Source organism: Lytechinus variegatus, chromosome 17 (genome assembly GCF_018143015.1).
Source record: "Lytechinus variegatus isolate NC3 chromosome 17, Lvar_3.0, whole genome shotgun sequence".
In the NCBI taxonomy this organism is placed as follows: Eukaryota; Metazoa; Echinodermata; class Echinoidea; order Temnopleuroida; family Toxopneustidae; genus Lytechinus; species Lytechinus variegatus.
This window is the reverse complement of record NC_054756.1, coordinates 16190960-16209951: the sequence shown is the minus strand read 5'-3', so window position 1 is coordinate 16209951 and position 18992 is coordinate 16190960.

Here is an 18992-nt window from a genome sequence, read left to right as displayed (position 1 = left end):
CTTATTCAAGTGACTTGACTTCCCTGTAATGTGAAGAAATGTAAGCACTGTGTAGGTGAACCGAGTGTTTTCTAAAGCTTGAGGATGTACATTTACAGGGGTGCAGGGGAACTTGCCCAAAGGAGCCCTGAAAATTCACATAGGGCCAATGTAAATCGTTCTAGAATGTAATAAAGTTGGCTGGTGAGCTCAGAGTCAAAACATAGTCCCAGAATTTTTTCCTTTTATTTTTCTCTTGATGATATGTATTCTAGTTACATGTATAGAATTAGAGACCCTAAAAATGTACAATGCTGCTCTTTACATGTAGTCCATGTTGTTTTAATATTCCTGTTTAATTTGAAGGACAAATAAAAGCATATTTCTACACTTTGTTCATTGGATAACAATATTAAAGGAACCTGCATGTGAAGCTCCTAAAAAAACTATGGGCTTAACCCCTGCTAGAAAAAACTCCCTAGAGAGAAGAAGACAAAACTCATTTCAGGTCTGGTTTTGAGCTTTCATTATTTTCTTAAACTGACAAGCACTTTCTTTTCATTTCACGCTTGTCACAATTTCTATTTCTATATTTTTTTGTGAATATTTATTTGTTCATATACCTGTTCAGAATCCATTAAATCCATTATTCAACATTGAATATTTATCTCAATAGTTGTGTCAGCATGACCTGGGTGGAGAATATGACTACATGTATTTTGAGAAGATGATTAAAAGCCAGGTGATTATGTGGACCCCATTTCACCTGCATGTACACCAACCCTCTTCTCTTCAAATTTTTAAAATGAAAAATCTTACGCTAAAGTCACATGACCGATGATTCATGGATACAATTTGTAAAACCTGAAAAGCTTCTTAAAACACATGTATAATGAAAATGTTAATCTGTTTTATACCTAAAATAGCACTTTGTATCATCCCAAAAAGGTGCTACGTAAATCCAATTTTAAATTATGATTATAACTATTTCATTTGCCAGTTCAAGAGTCGGTTTTACCAATGTTACTGTAGTATTACTTAGTATTCCTTTCCTTCGTGAGATTTTGATTTTACATGTAGTTTACTCAAATTTGGCTGTGTTGAAAGATATACTAAAACTAATATATCCAGGAAAGTTTTATGAATTAAATTGTCATGTGTCATTTGTGGTATTACTTTTCTTTCACCTGGGCCCATTTCACAAAGAGTTTGGTCAATGGTGCAGATGCATGAGTGAAATTATTCACAAGTCCCAAATGTGCATCTCACCTTTGATTACATGAAAAGCAAGGTATGATCCGTTTTTGACTTGTGATTGATTACATCTATGTGTGTAACGGACCTCTTGTATACTAGTATAAGGGGGTTTTTGCACTGCCATGCAGAGCGCTTTCAAGAACACAGATAATGTATTGTCAAATGCCCTTTATGACAATTAAATGTCAAGTCCACCTCAGAAAAATGTTGATTTGAATCAATAGAGAAAAATTAGACAAGCACAATGTTGAGAATTTCATCAAAATCGGATTTAAAATAAGAAAGTTATGACATTTCAAAGTTTCGCTCATTTTCAACATAATAGTTATATGAACGAGCCAGTATCATCCAAATGAGTCGATGATGTCACTCACTCACTATTTCTTTTGTTTTTTATTGTTTGAATTATACAATATTTCTATTTTTACGAATTTGACGGCTAGGACCTCCTTGCCTGAAGCACAAGATGTTAAAATAATGGAATTCCATGTGTTCAGTGAGGAATGAAACTTCATTTCACATGACAATGACGAGAAAATAGAAATATTTCATGTAATAAATTACAAAAGAAATAGTGAGTGTGTGATGTCATCAACTCATTTGGATGTATTAAAAAAAAACTGGCTCGTTCATATAACTATTTTGTTGAAAATAAGCGAAACTTTAAAATGCCATAGCTTTCTTATGTTACATCCGATTTTGATGAAATTTTCAGTGTTATGCTTGTTGAATCTTTCTCTTTTTATTCAAATCAAGTTTTTGTTGGGGTGGACTTGTCCTTTAACAACCAAGAAGTCTTTGTCAAAAATTGGTGAATCACAACAACAGCGTCCCGGAATCTGGACAAAGGACATAATTTTTTCGTCAGCGCCGAAATGGAGGATGAACTGCTGCTCCGGATCACCAATTTTCGACAAAAACCTCCTAGCCGTTCATTGTTATTTGACAGGCATTTTCAATACATTTACTGCATTCTAAAATTCGTGTTGCATGGCGGTGGGAAAACTCACGAATTACACGTACGAGTGGCAAATTTTCTTCCGCAAGTGGGTGAATGGCGGGAGAAAGAATGGAAATGAATTGGGTAAGGAGAGAGAGAGAAAGAAAAGAAAATGAATGAAAGAAAAGGGAGGAAGTGACAAGAAGAAAACAAATTTTAAGTGAAGAAAGACAACAAGGAATGCTTAACTCTCCCTCCCCCTTTGCTTTCCCTTTTTTAAATTTAATATATTCTTTTCATTTCCTTCCAGCCTTTCTTTTCACATCTGTGTTTCTTAATTGCTGAGTCAGGGTTGTAACCTCCCCTTAACAACAGGGGCCGTGGAGAGAGTTTAGGTGTGGCGGGTGAAAATGCCTATAAAAACAACATTGTTCACGTTTTTGTAAATGGTTAACAAAAACGCTAATGTTTATTCCTTGTGAAAATGGAAGAAACCGGCAAGCAACTACATCAGAGTCGTTCGAAGTTAGCACATTGCGTTTCGTTGGGCCAATACAAAAGCCATTAAAAGGGGAATAGGAAGAGAAACATTGAGCAAACATAAGGCTGAATATTTTATTGGAATTCGAAATAAACTTACAATGTAAAAGTGCACTTATTTTTACAAAATAGTAGTATTGACAACAGTGATAAGCAATGAGAGAATCGATGATAATACTTTTTTTTAAATTTTATGTTTGAATCATATGCAATATCTATTTCGTTTTCAGTTTTGACAATACTCGCTATATATTAATGTCCCATTAGGTTGCAACAATGGAAATTTCACATGTTCGGGAAGGGGATGAAACCTTATTTGACCTTTTTAATGTGGTCGAAAAGGGTGAAAATTAAGATGTTCCAATTATAGAATAAAAGAAATATATACAAATTAATATTAATCAATAAAATAAATATATACAAATACATGTCGAGGTAGGAACCAAACATCGTGTTATACTTGAGGAGGATAATATTTAATATTTTATATAATGAATCTTGCATTTTATTGTTTGAAATTAAAATAAAAAGAACATATCTTACAATATGGAGGACTTAATCGAATTACAGCAGGTTGCAGCAACGGTTTTTTTCTTGAATATTCAGACAGGTATAAAACTTTTTCATCATTATAATGAGGATAATGTTAAGATATTTCACCTGTAAATGCAATAATCAAAACAGACATCATAGTCCCCGGGGGGGGGGGGGGCACTCAGTATATAATGCATAGTGGGTATGTGCCGCGGAGGGGACCCCCATTTTTACACTCAAATATCCGTTCCAAGGCATAGCATTTTTGCCTAATTGTTGAGAAAAAAACACAGAAAGCCGCTTCAAGGCATAGCATTTTCTTCTTATCGAGAAAAAAGAAGAGGGAAATCCGCTCCAAAAAAACTTCCAAAGCTTCGTATATTTTTCATTACGCCGCTCCGATCGCGTTGAATGAGCTGCAATTTTGGTGAAAAGCGGCCGCAGAGCTCCCCGGCGTAGGCCGCGCTAGCTGTATCATGCACGCATGACCGTTCCGGAGGGAGGCTCCAAGGACCCCCGTTTTCACAAACATTTGTCGTTCCGAAGCCCGTTCCGAGGACCCTCCTTTTTACAATAAGCCCGCTCCAAGGCCCCCGTTTTTTGTCTCGCCCGCGGCACACCCCCACCACTTTTTTGGTCGAGTGCCCCCCCCCTCCCCAGGATCATAGTCAGGATTTCAGATTGAAAAAGTTTCCATTTGGTCTGATTTAAAAGAAAGTACACAAGATGGCGCTCTTCTTTCACACCAGAAACTAGAATCAAACCTGTTTCGACGAAACAAATTATGCTACTCTAATTTGGTTTTGAGCCTAGTCATTTTATAAACCAAAGGAAACGAAAATAAACGTTTTGAGCGGAAACATTTTCACAGAGTTGTGGATTTTGTTTAAATTCAATTTTTTTTTGACATAAGAAGCGATCAAAAAGAAATAGTCATAGCTCTGCTATTCCTTGATGGAATTTCGTTTTGTCGTGAAGTGAGTTGTAAAATTACTAATAAAAATACGGGAAATGTTTAAGGAAAGTCCAACAAATAGTAATAAGATTATTTGGATTATTTTACTTTATTTGTGACGTCATTTAGTACGAGCATGAGCAGCTGCCCCCATATATCATGTGAAATAAAATGTATAAATTTCAATTTTAAATTGTTCATGATGACTAAAAAATGCTTCTTTCAGAAGCGGGTGTGATATAATTTCTCTGTTAATATTATATTGAAGGTACAATGCAAGCAAATTTTTTTAAAAAACAATAAAAAAGTACACTTTATTATTTTTACCACACGATATTGTGGAAGCTGCTATATATGATGTCACAAATAAATGAAATTCTACATCTTTTTAATCCCGGATGCATTTTCCTCAAACCTTTACAAACATTTTTCTGTTACTTCTAGCTTTTTCCATTTTTACTATGAACTTTTCATCAAGGTGAACCTCCCCTTTTACATGTTTTCCTCGTTGATTTGTTTGATATTGAAACTGCTTGATATCAGGATCAACTCATTTAGGTCAGTTTAGTTTTTGTTTCGATATTCCACGTAAGACAAAACAGAGCATATAAATTTAAAATAATAACTGTATGCATACATTTTGATTTTGTATCACTTTATTTCAATATTCATAAAGGATCAGGGGCCCGTTGGAGAAAGAGTTGCAATCAAACGCAACTCTAAAAATCACGCGCAACTTGATTTTCAACCAATCAACAGCGCGCATTTCGGGCTTGCGATTGATTTTTTGACTTGCGTTTAAACGCAACTCTTTCTGCAACGGACCCCAGATGTCATATGATGAAATAAAACAATTACATAGAAGTTTACAAACACAATTAACAAAGGAAGTGAAAGTAGCCCAGGTCCTGGCTTATTACTGCCGAAGCAGGATATACAATATAGAACAAAATACAAGATAGAAAAGAGAACAGAATAATATATCATAGATAGCAAAGATCTTAGTTGCGATTAATCTCGTAATATATTCTTATATTCTATAGTCCAAATAAATAAATCATGTAAACAGGTAAACATATGAATAAGCGAGTTACTCTATATAGTTATTAATTTTATTGTTGTTATACATGTATTTGGTCTTTATCATCGTCCTCATTAATATTGTTTATTTGTATAACTGCTTTTATTCATATTTTACTATATTATCATTATTGTTATTATTGTTAATATTGTTTTACTGTTATTTGGTAATTATCATATTGTCAATAATGAACTTGGGAAAGCAACATTATGATAGCTACACAATACCAAAGTATAACTGTAAGGATTTACCATATTGTACTTTTGTAGATATAATTATGTAACGATGTAGGTGTAACATAATTTTATTAGGTAAAGTGAAATCAAATGCAAGGTTGGTAACAAACGTTCAAATCTGACTATTAAAGAAGTACGATTTGAGATATACTTTTTAAGATTTACAATATAGAATTACGTTCTTAGGATTTTTATTTCTAATTTCATTTCTAAATAATCAGGCCAAAGTCATTTGTATGAATTTTGCACCGACCCCGAAATCTTTTTTCAGGTTTCTGTTTCATAAAAGCTGTTTTCATCAAACTGGTATTCCAGGCTGGAAATAATTCTGAATAAATGAATTAAAATTCACAAAGCAAAATGCTAATAAATTCATCGAAATCCGCTAACAAAAAATTTGATTATATGTTTTAATGCAAGAATTTGTAAAATAGTTATATGCATGTCGTCATGAATATTCATTAGGTGAGCCGATGAAGTTATATCCGCACTTTCGTTTTTCCTGTGTTATTACATGAGATCATAATTATTTAATATTTTCAGATATGTCTCCCTTGTGATAAAAGAAGTTGCAATACTGAATATATAATGCATTAGATCAGCTGTCAATCCAATTTATTCAATTCTTGGAGAAAAAAAAAATCCATAAAGATAATTTCATATACAAAAAACCCAAAAGAACAAATGGGGATGTGACATCATCGGTTTGCTCATTGAATAATCATAAAGAATGTATAGATTTGATCTGTTTTATTGAAGAAATGTAAATCTTTAAAATGCCAAAGCTTTGTTATTACTTGTCCGATTTTGATCTAATTTTCATTGTTTTGTTTGTCTATTTTTTCTTTATCTGTTCAAATCATAATATTTTCAGCCTGGAGTACTCCTTTAGGTTCAATTCAGGGGCGGCGAAACGCATTGTCTTTTTTTTTTCTTTTTTTTTTTTGGGGGGGGAGCCCCAAACGGGCACTTATATGCCAAAAGGGCATTTTGGTGCAAACGGATATTTTCACCATGAGATTATCATTTGTGTGGAAGAAAGTGTGTTTTGGAATAATCAAGTTGAGCAAAGTTTTTTCTAAAGTGATTTTGATTGATAAGATGTACATGTTTAGGTTTTATATTTTTTGAGCGAGCGTAGCGAGAGAGTGGTTTTGAAACAAGGGCACTTATATGCCAAATAGGGAATATTGGTGCTAACGGGCATTTTCACTAAGAGATTGCCAGTTTTGTGAAGAAGTTTAGTGTCTTGTAATAATTAACTTGAAAAAAGTTCTTTTCAAGTGATTTCTGATTGATGAGATATATATGCTCAGGTTTTATTTTTTGCTAGCGAGCGTAGAGAGCGCTTTGAAAAAAATTCAAATCTGAAGTTGCAAAACTTTTCCTCAATGGACCTTATTTCTGTTTAACGGGCATCCTTGCGAGACGTTGCGAGCGGCGCGAATCTCAAGCTCAAACTTTTTGAAATTTCATGTAATAAGACATGAAAAGTAACCATTCCGAGCATTTTTGTAATCATGAAAAAGGTATGTGAATCTAATTAAATAATTAACGTGAAATTATTAATTTACTGACCAGAAAAGAAACCTTTTACAGACCGCATTTAGCATCATGGATAGTATCCCACCGATTGAATAATGCGAGTGCGAAGCGCGAGTTGAAAATCTGTGACCTTTTAACCGGAAAACTGGACATTATAGGCATTTTATTTAACCAGGAACAGAATGACTACCTTAATAATTGGTGGGAGTGCAAAACACGAGCCAAAAGATGTTTGATACCCCTTTCATAAACCCAATAAAAATGAATTAGGCGGCTAATAGCAGCATAATTTGGTCGTAAAATTGGAGGAGGACAAGAGTTATCCGCATTACTCTGATGCTGCTATTATCCGCATAATAGAAGCATCGGGACAAGATTTTGAGTTTATGAACGCATTTCCAAATAATGCGGATAATCGCCATGGTGACCCTTTTCCCGCACGCGCGCGATTCACGAATTGTTTACGTCCTCAATCGAACGAATTCGCAAGTGCAGCGAGCTAGCTCGGTCCGCATGCTCGCCAACGTTAGCTGAACGATCGATGGTCAATTTGCCTTACTATATCTTGAATAAAACTTTTCTTCAAAATATATAGGCCTAAGTGCATTTTTTATTAAAATACATAAATAATACATGAAAATGAAATATATTGCTTCGTCAATGACTTGCATCACAACGAGAGCATTAGTAATTTTTAGAATGAAAATCTGTAGAGCCTAGGCCTTTTTGATCGAGGATGAGCAAACAATATTTACGTAATAATATACGGCCGGCAGCACTAGCACGCGTTCGACAGGCAAATAAAACATCCATCTACAATCCGTGAGGCATTTGATTTATAATTTCTGCATTGAAATTCCATAAAAAAATAAACTTTACAGCAATAAATACGTGAGTAGGCCTAGTAGGAGGGTTGAGAATGCCGAAAGCACAAGCAGGGAGCTACCAGAATTGGACTCATGAAGAGGTCCGACTATTCTCATTCGCACCGACAGAGAAATCGACAGGCAGATGAATGGGAAGTGTAGTGATACACCTGCCCTGGAAAAGATCTCTTGTCAACTGAAGGAGCATGGGCACAACAGAACCGCTTCACAGGTAAAAACCAAGCTAAAGAATTTAAAGAAAAAGTTCATGGCTGTCAAGCTTGCGAATAAGACAAGCGGTCAAAAGAGACAAGAGATGGAATTTTATGATCTCTGCTTTGAAATCTGGGGACAAACGGCTGCCGCAGAGCCCGTCAACATCGTAAGCTCCAGCTCGACCTCCCCCTCAGTCCCTGGTTCGGGCTCGGCTAGTTCCCTACGTGCAGCTGTGCAAGCACCAGACAATATAAATGATGACACCAGTCAGACAAGCATTCTCTCGATCTCGTCCGTCAGTGATGGCGAAGACAGCGACCATATCACTGATGATGATGATGATGATGAAGTTGCTGCAATGATGAAGTTAGCAGAAAGTCTTGAAAATCCACAGCCGCCTCCTCGAGTTCAGCAAGGATCTCAAGCTCGCCCTCGGGGTAGTACTACTAGTGCCCCTCCTGCTACTACGACTACTACTACCACTCCTAGTACCAATGAGGTCCAAACATTACATGTATGGACCTCATAGGCGACATCAGTGCTAAAATTGGGTTAGAGATTTATGTGGATCTAAATTTATTGTAATTTCAACAAAAGTACTAGCTAAATTTGAGGCTTTTGTTGAAATTTTGCTTTAATGATACATTAATGCTTCAATAATTAACAAAAAATTGAAAGAAATGAAGGGGAACTTACATTTTGACGACTTTTTCCTGATTTTCTTGGCAGTTGTCCTTCACTTCTGACTCTCGATCGGACCTGATATGCAGATCACGTATACGCGTTCTCGTCAGGTGATCGGTCGGTTATTCTTTTCGCCAGATGTTGATAATTATATATTTCATAACGCAGCGTTCATCGCAAATTTAGCTGAAAGAGATTGAAGTTGAACAGCGCAAGCTTTAATTTATTCAGAAATAACGTTTGATTGCACAAGTTTCGCCTCGGACATTTAGGATCATTTGGTCCCATATTGGCGTAACTACGGGGGGGGGGGGTGTCCCTACCACCGTCCACACCGGGCGTCCACAAGCCAGCAATTATCTTTTTTCTCTTTTTTTAACCAAAATGCTTCCCCCCAGAAAAAAAGAACCAGGGTTAAAGAGAAAGACAATTATGATAGAGGAACACAAAATACTTTATTTTTTCAGCTTTTAATGCATCGACTTATAATCAAATATTAAATGGGGCTTAGAACATTTTTTTAAAAAGTCAATTAATAAAAATATTCCGCTCTTCGGGATTTGAGCTTTCATGAAATATCCGATCTTTTTCATGATTACCGAAAATACTTCAAATGTCAAAAAAAAATTATCGGTGTAGTAGCTGATACCTTGCGCCCGCCTTAATTATTTTAATGTTGAGATACTTTGCTTTAATTTAATGAATTCCTAAAAGCATTAATTCTCAGATCATTTGTCGCAATCGAATGATTCGATTGGTAAGCTAGTTGTATAATTATTATGATTCATGAATTGTTTAAACTGTGTCTCTCTATCAGTTTTGAATATTTAAAAAAATGTCAGCTCGTGCTTTTTGCTCGCAATATTTTGATTAGTAAGAAATTCTTGTGTATGCGAGTTTGATACATAAATAACTAGAGAGAGAGGGGGGGGGGGGGTGTCCCTCAGCTACTTGTCCTTGCTTATTCCAATTTTTTTATTATGCTCGTGTTGTGAGTATTTCAAAGTCTTTTCTTTTTCTCACCCTTTTTATTGTCTCGGAGCTTCCCTCTATTTCTTTGCTACGATGTATAGCCCATCTTACTTGTTTCATTTTTTTATGTTCTCATTTCATTGAAAACATAATTATTAAACTGACGTAGAAGACTTTACAACAAAATTTTGATATTGTTTTTTCTTGTTTGTTTGGCTTTCTTTTTTCTTCTCCTCAGTCCTTTTTCTAATTAGTTTCCCTTTCCTTATTTTATATTATTTCATTTCATGAGGCATCCGCCAACTTATATACAACAACAAACGTTAGAGGCGGATATCCAGTAAGGGGGCGTGGTGGTGTGCCCTCTAAAAAGAGGAAAATAGGAAGGAAAAAAAGCAGGATTTATCTTGGTGAAGATGATAGTGGTGGTGATGGTGGCGGTGATGATGATGATGATGATGATAATAATGATGGTGGTAGTGGTGATAAAGATGAGAATGAAGTTGGTGACGATGATATGATGATGATGTAATTTTGTCTTTAAAAAAATAATAGTGCAAAGGCGAAATCATTTAAAGTTTATTATGAAAATAGCAGAAAAAAAATAATTTGAAAAATTGTACGTATGCGTATGGAAAATCTATCCCCCACCAAAAAAGAAAAAAAGTGAGATTTTGTTTTGTTATTTGTGACGGCGTAGGCCTATGCGAACAGCTGTGTGATATAATTATGGTAAAAAAAGTAAATGAAATGCCAAGAAATACATGATAATGACTTTTATTGTACATTCAGTATATCAGTAGATAAATTCATACTCGTTCCAAAAAAAGAAGAAAGTGGGTATATTATGGACCATTAAAAATGGGCAGTTGCTCTATATATTATATTACATAGAATATATAGAGCAACTGCTCGTGTGTAGCGGTAAGTTATTCACCTGATCTACATAATTCATGCGGCGCACGGCGCGTGCGCAATGTTTAATAATTATTGTTGTGAATACAATGAATGTCATCAAAAACATAATAACACAGATCAAATAGTGCCAGCTCGACGCGCAAAATGAGAAAAAAATATATATTTTCTGCCCTGATAATTTGATAACCCTAACCTAACCCAATTTCTAAGTATTTTTATCATAAACAGGATAACTATATACAATGATTGAAATTAACTTTATATTCTTTTGCGAACAAAATGAATATGAAAGACAGCTTTTTGATAAAGAACACAGTTTTAGAGCGTTAGAGCGCGATTTATACCTACAACCGCTAACATAGGCGGATCCAGGGGGGCCGAGGGGCCCGGGCCCCCCTATTGGCGGAGCAAAAAAAGAAAAAAAAAGAAAGGAAAAAAGAAAAGGAAGGGAAAAGAGAGGAAAAAAGAAGAAAGGCAAACATAAGAGGAGGAACATGATTAAATGAAATAACATTAGGGGAAGACTCTGAAAATAATTTTTTTTTAAATCTATTTGTTAGGATAAAAAATTTTCGCTCGCGCTTCGCGCCTTATTGTCTTTTAGGGTATTTGCATATCTTGCTCAATATGGAGCTTGAAAAATCAAACTTTGAAGTCATTATACAAAACATATTTCAGCTGGGAAATTGAACTTTCATTATTTTGTTCCATTTACAAATTGATTTTTAAAAAGTGCTCTGTAAAAATGTCTGTGATATCATCTGAACATTATCATTTTCTGCTTGCGCTGCGCGCTCGCAAAATTTGAATTTTCAGGTACGTATTATTTTCCTGTATTCCATAAAGTTCTCAAAAAGTTCCCTATTCAGGTCAGATTGTTAAAACGTATCAGCTAGCGCCGCACGCTATAGCATTTGGATTAGTCGGTTATGTATATCCCAATATTAATTCTAAATCAAACTAATTTGATGACAGTTTATCAAAAACTTCGACTCGCGATTTCTGCTCGCATTGATAGATATATAATGCCTCTTATGCATAATTACAAAGTGCTTTAAATGTCCAGTTTTCAGGCCATAAAATTAACACATTTCGCGCTCCCATGCGAGAGAAATAGGAAGATGGTCATCAATTTCATATGATGACATAATGCCCTCATAGCATGTTCCGGTCCTATGTAAAAACTCAAAGTAATAAAAATAAAATACATCAGCTCTTTTTTAACTGTGATCCATCACAATTCACAATTTTCCCACAAAGTGTTTGCATTACAGAGCTTAAATTCACCCTTTGTTATATCATATATTTTTAGCTCGCGCTTTGCGCTCTCTTTATTGATTTTCATGATAAGAAAGTTACTTAGAATACCCAAATTCTAGGTCGAAATCTAAAACACACGTTAATTCAGATACGCAGATTGTTCTCTATTTAAATCATTATCCAGTTTCAGATCACAATATCAAAAAGTGTCTGCTCGCGGATAAATAACTTATCCTTTTCATGATAAAACATGAATAGTGCGTCCAGAATCTTTCCCCATAATTTTGTTTACCCATCACATTTCTCCTATTTTCTCCTCCCTTTTATTTTCCATTAATTTTTCTTTCGTTCACTTTTTTTCTGTCCTCTTTTCCCATAATTTATTTTACCCATCACATTTCTCCCTATTTACTCTTCCCTTTTATTTTCCATTAATTTTTCTTTCGTTCACTTTTTTTCTGTCGCCTTTCCCCTTCTAAGTTCTATTTTTTTTCTCGTCTCACCGCTTTTCCTCATCCCCAGCCCTCGATCGACGCCCGTGCAGATTCGCAAACAATATCAAGAGTATATGTCTACTTGCAAGGGCGGAAATCTCTCCCCAAAGGTAGGGGGACCAGGGGCTGGAAAATTTGACAAGCAAAAAACAAACAAAAAAAGAAGGTTTATCACCCTCTAAAGAAGGTCATCTTGACCAAAAGAAATTTGACAAGCAAACAAGCAAAAAAAAGGGGGCATGCCAAAAGTAAGATCGTCTCTTCCAAAATACATTTCGAATTTGAACGACATGACCAAAAATAGTAGGGGGACATTTCATAATGTGCCCCCTACTATTTTGGGTGAGGGGACATGTCCCCCGGCCCTGGGGTTTGCGCCCATGTGGGTGGGGGTGTTGCGCCTCCCTATCGGGATCATATCACAGCGAGTATACACTCTTCCATATTGGAAGAGTGTTTACTCGCTGAGATTTCGATCTCACACATAATTTTATTAAAAAAAATAGAACAGCTACGCCTTGAACACAGGCCAAAATGCCTAACGATTTCTCCGCGGCATTAACAACTCTCGTAAAGGGCGCTCCATTTATAAATAACGTTGCATGAACAGCTCTCTATGGCGACGAAATTTACCGCGGAATTGCAGCCAGCAGCGTGGGAAATTGGCAGAAAATTCAAGAAGAGAACCGGTGAGTACCGATTTAACAGTATTCATGTATTAATTAATATTTATTTAATCATAAGAATAATTTTTTTTTACGGAAAGAAAGCTTAGTTCTAAGCTAGGGCGGCCCAAATGCGCGTGAGTGGAGTCCCAGTTTCTTAACACGGGTAAGTATTACGGTGTCGCCTAGAGTGACTACTACTACAAGTACAAGTGCTGGTAATGGCAGTGCAGAGGAGGCTCGACCTCCACCTCGACGTGAATGGCACCCTCGTGACCAAAGTGGAGGTAAATTATTTTTGGTTAGTCTTATTAAGTTCATGAATATTCAACGGTAATTGGTTGATAGTTTGGTTGTGTACATGTAAATAAATAGTAAAACTGATAAGGGGGATTTAGTCTTTGGTTTATTATCGATTATCTTTTAATTCATTTATTTAATTTTTATTTACAGGTACTTATTTATTTATTCATCTGTTTCAAGTGGCCATAAAAAGGCATTACAAACTGAGACAATCCATAAAGCAGTCAAGCATATTTCAATTGGATCCTTACCACTGTACCAGGCTGTGTAAGATCCAATGAAATGAAAAGTCTGCCAAAACCAATCTGATATTACATCTTACCCGAAATTCAAACTGATAATCGATCGTGTACATGCATTGCGACTTCATGATAATTGTATATTGCCATCGTAAAATGCCCTTGGTTAGAACCAGAACAATATTTTTCATGCTGCTCATCCCTATTTACTTTCTTTTCTTGTATACTTCTCAATGTAGCACCACCAAAGAAGAAGACAAAGGTTCAAGAATCGATGCAGGCAGTCTCTGCAGCATTAACAACGCACTTTAATGATGCAGAGGAACGACAACAACAGTCGGAGGACAGACGTATTGCAGCTCAAAGAGAGTGGGAGGAACGGCTGGAAGAGCGCCAGGAACAAGCACAGCGCAATCTTATGAGAGAGATGAACCAGCAAACTACATCTCTAATCAGTGGACTATGGCAAATGATGACGCAGTTCCAAAGCCAACCTCAGCCAGCAATGGGGCAGTTCAATCTCCGTCCTCCCACTGCAGGACCCACACAAACAGGAGTTCAACGACACCAGCACAGCACACATCAGATTGACGAGAACACCACATCAACAACTCCACCAAGCATGTACCAGTTTTTTACCCCACCACAGCGTCAGCTCCGAGTACCTCATGTTGTTGCAGGCAATCAGCACCATCAGCAGCATGCATCACACTCGCCAAATTTGCCAACAGACAATGAAGAAAAGCAATACACATCACTGTAAGTGGAGACTGACAAATTTCTCTCAGTGGTCCTGTGAAGATAGATGAAGGGAATACGAAACAAAGAACAAGCAAACAAGATATACATACCATCATCCCAGGAAGTTTGCCTCTCGTTTTTATCAAGTCTTTTTAATCAGTCTTTAGTGCAAATATCATGTGAATATTAAGACAACTCACAGCAGATTTGATGTTATATAGATTATTTCTATTTCTCCACTTTTTGTGTGTGTGATTTTATTTTTGTATTTATTAATTTATATTTATTTCTTGTTATTAATATTTTTTTTGGGGGGATGCACCCAAAGTGTGATAATAACATAGTCATTGACTGATTCCCCCCGTGCAATAATGTGGCTCACTGGCGATCCATTCGTGATGAACAAAAAGTAATTTTAAATTGAAATATGTGGACTGATGGGTAGAAAAAATATTTTTCCTTAAATTAACCAAGAGGACTAATTTTGGTGTCTGTTCATAGTTTATTATTGCAGGGCTTAAAAAGTGCAGTGTATTCATCTTATCTACATGTATAATGTTATTGGAAGACTACATGTACTTATAAAGAAGTGAATGAATCATGGTTATAATGTATTTTTGTTTGGTGCTACAGTACACATGAGCATCTCTTCAAAACGTATACAGACCTATGAATTCAAGTCAATTTCAGCAATTTCATTATCAATTGTTTTTTTTTTAGACATTTATTAGAAAGTGTAAAGAAGGATTGACTTCTACGAGCAGCTGTTATTCTTACCTTGACATGTAAACGCCTACTCTACCTCCTAAAGTATTCATTTTGGTATGTGTAAAGCAGGTCTGCTGGGTTGAACATGAGATTGAGCACAAATTTTCAAACCAACTGACCTGCAGTATTCCTACCATGCCATTTTCAGGAAGTTTGCTGTAGATTATTTTATTTGAATATGTAAAGATTAATTCGGAGATGGTACGGGTTGTTTTTAAATATTTTCTCATGCAATCCTTAGTGGGCAGTTAGTATGATTGTTCTTTTTGTTGTGGACATGCTGGAGGTGTATAAGAAGGTATTCATTGTAGACATAGGTAGGGAAGTGCTGTTGGTATAGGTACTAGGTTGTTTTTGTGCACTGTTTTCCATGTTTAAAGGACAAGTCCACCCCAACAAAAACTTGATTTGAATAGAAAGAGAAAAATACAACAAGCATAACACTGAAAATTTCATCAAAATCGGATGTTTCGCTTCATTTCACAAAACAGTTATATGCACATCTCGGTCAGTATGCAAATGAGGGAACTGATGAATTAACTCACTATTTCGTTTGTATTTTATTATATGAAATATTTTGGTTTTATGTGAAATGAAGTTTCATCCCTTTCTGAGCAAGTGGAATTCCATTATTTAACATTTTGTGCTTCAGGCAAGGAGGTCCTAATCATCAAATTCGTAAAAATTGAAATATTGTATAATTCAAACAAATAAAAACAAAAGAAATAGTGACATCAGAGACTCTCTCATTTGGATGTAACTGGCTCGTTCATATAAATATTTTGTTAAAAATAAGCGAAAGTTTGAAATGTCATAACTTTCTTATTTTACATCCGATTTTGGTGAAATTTTTAGCATTGTGCTTGTCTGATTTTTCTCTATTGATTCAAATCAACATTTTTCTGAGGTGGACTTGACCTTTAATGATTGTTTCCTCATGAAACTATACTTTGATATGTTTATTTAACTATAAAGAGTGTTGTGATAATGTTAGAGTAGATATCAGTATTTATAGTTTGTTCTTGCCCAAGTAGTTCAGAAGATACACGATGGCAAATACTATTTGTAAGAATTTGATGTATAAAGTGTCTACCAAAGATTCCTGAAACGTGAAGTTACTTTTTTCAGTGTGTTGCTTTTTTTTAGGTTAGTTTTTGCAATTCAGTCTTGCAAAATTTGTAGATATTTGTAAACATTATTTAGGACTAAACTTTCATACATGTATACATTGCATGTTTTTATAAAGCATAGTTGTTGAGTATTTGTAGCTTTTAGTTTGTTCTTGCCAACTCTGGTTATGTACTCCTCAGTTTTAAGTTAACTTTTCAATACTTATGTTTTTATACGAAAATATTTTTGTAAGCAATAACTTTTTTGTGATTGGTTCCATTATTAAAAGCTTTATGGTGCCCACTGATATAGCAACATTTACTTGTCGTATAAAAAGATTTCAGTGCAAGAACCTCGACTGCTCTGTAAAGTGGAACCTTGTTATAACAAGGACCTCAGAATCATGAAGATTATGTTTAAGAGCTACATGTACAACCTGCAAAATTAGGTCATCAGGATTTCTAAATTATATCTGATGCCTTCATAACAAAGTTCCACTGTACATTGAAATTTGATGTATAAAGTGTCTACCAAAGATTCCTGAGACATGAAGTTACTTTCTTCACTGTGTTGCTTTTTTTAGGTTAGTTTTTGCAATTCAGTCTTGCAAAATTTGTAGATATTTATAAACATTATTTAGGACTTAACTTTCATATACATTGCATGTTTTTATAAAGCATAGTTGTTGAGTATTTGTAGCTTTTAGTTCTTGCCAACTCTGGTTATGTACTCCTCAGTTTTAAGTTAACTTTTCAATACTTATGTTTTTATACGAAAATATTTTTGTAAGCAATAACTTTTTTGTGATTGGTTCCATTATTAAAAGCTTTATGGTGCCCACTGATATAGCAACATTTACTTGTCGTATAAAAAGATTTCAGTGCAAGAACCTCGACTGCTCTGTAAAGTGGAACCTTGTTATAACAAGGACCTCAGAATCATGAAGATTATAATGTTTAAGAGCTACATGTACAACCTGCAAAATTAGGTCATCAGGATTTCTAAATTATATCTGATGCCTTCATAACAAAGTTCCACTGTACATGAGAGAAAGGGGAGCCCAAGGGGGGGGGGAGGGGTGGAGTGGGTGTAGAGAGATAGAGTGTATGTGTGTGTGTACAGTACATGTATGTCCAAGGGCGAGTGTGCTTGCGTATGCCAGGGAAAACAATACACGGGGGCTCGGGGCGAATTCGCCCCCAAAATGCTCGAAAGAGCCCTGGAAAATAAAAAAAGAGCCCCCGAAAATCTACATTTACTGCAATGTTAAAGCTTATCCAAAATTGCTGATTAAAGCAGTCAGGTTTGAAGGTATCTCGCGTAAACTGGCAACTGTTTTTAAGGGCACACTTAACTAATATTAAAGGGGAATGAAACCTTTGGAACAAGTATGCTTGTGTCTAAACAGAAAAACCAAAGAACAAGAACAAAGAAATTTTGAGAAAAAGTGGACAAATGATGAGAAAGTTACATGTATAAGCATTTGAATACTGCAATCACTAATGCTACAGAGATTCTCCCATTGGCAACGCAAGAAGGATGTGTGATGTCACTTGTGAACAACTTTCCCTTTGATGGACTAAAATACCCTCAAAATGTCTTGCTTTTTTCTTATGGTGATACAAACTATTTATCCATGATGTATTCTTCAAAAATCTCTATTACATGCCCTCCTATAGAAAGAACACATGATCTACTGATATATGTGATAAAAGAGGCAATACAAGTGAAATATATACTAAAGTAATGGAGAGAGTTGTTCACAAGTGACATCACACATCTCTGTCGCATTGCCAATTTGAGCATCTATCATTAGAGATCGCAATATTTAAATGCTCATAACTTTATCATTATTTGTCCGATTTTCCTCAAAATTTTGTTGATCTACATGTACTTCTTTGATTTTTCTGTTTTCACACAAGCTATTTTGTTCCAAAGGTTTCATTCTCCTAAAATACATTTCAGTAGAACTATGTTAACATCACCACATTACATTGGCCCGTATTCTGAAGTCAGGTTTAACTTAAACTCAGGTTTTAAGTTGTGGTTTAAGTATGGATAGCCAATTGTTACATAAATCATTAACATTAGATATGTCATATTTCAGCTCATTTGGCTCTCAAATCATTCATAATTGTCTAGGAAGGATAAAATGATGATTGTCTTCATCATAGATGAATCACGAAAGAGTACAATAAACATAAGAACAATACAACTGAATAAATATTTTGACACTTTTGGCTTCCCATAATTTTAACACAGAGTTAGACCATGGTCTAAGTTAAACCTGACTTCAGAATACGGGCCATTGTATCTTCAAATGAAACAAAAATGAAATCCTGGAAAACACAGTTCTGATTGATAACTTGAAAAGTAACATTTATTCCAAAAATATGAAGGAGAAAATAAGAAAAAATCTCAATAAATTCAATAACAAAAATTTGCCTGCATGAAAAAAAAAATTCCTGATTTAAGGGATTGAATGAAGTAAAAAGAGGGAGAGAGAAGTAGTTCCCAGAGCCATTGGCGAATACAAATAATTATGAGAAAATAAGGGGTTGAGTCGGGTTGATAACATTGGTTAACATAATTTGAAACCTTTATAAAGTTCAAGTGTGAAGTTGCTTAACTGTACAACACATTTACGTATAGAAAAATTTAAGTTTCGGACAAACAACTCGAAATGGCA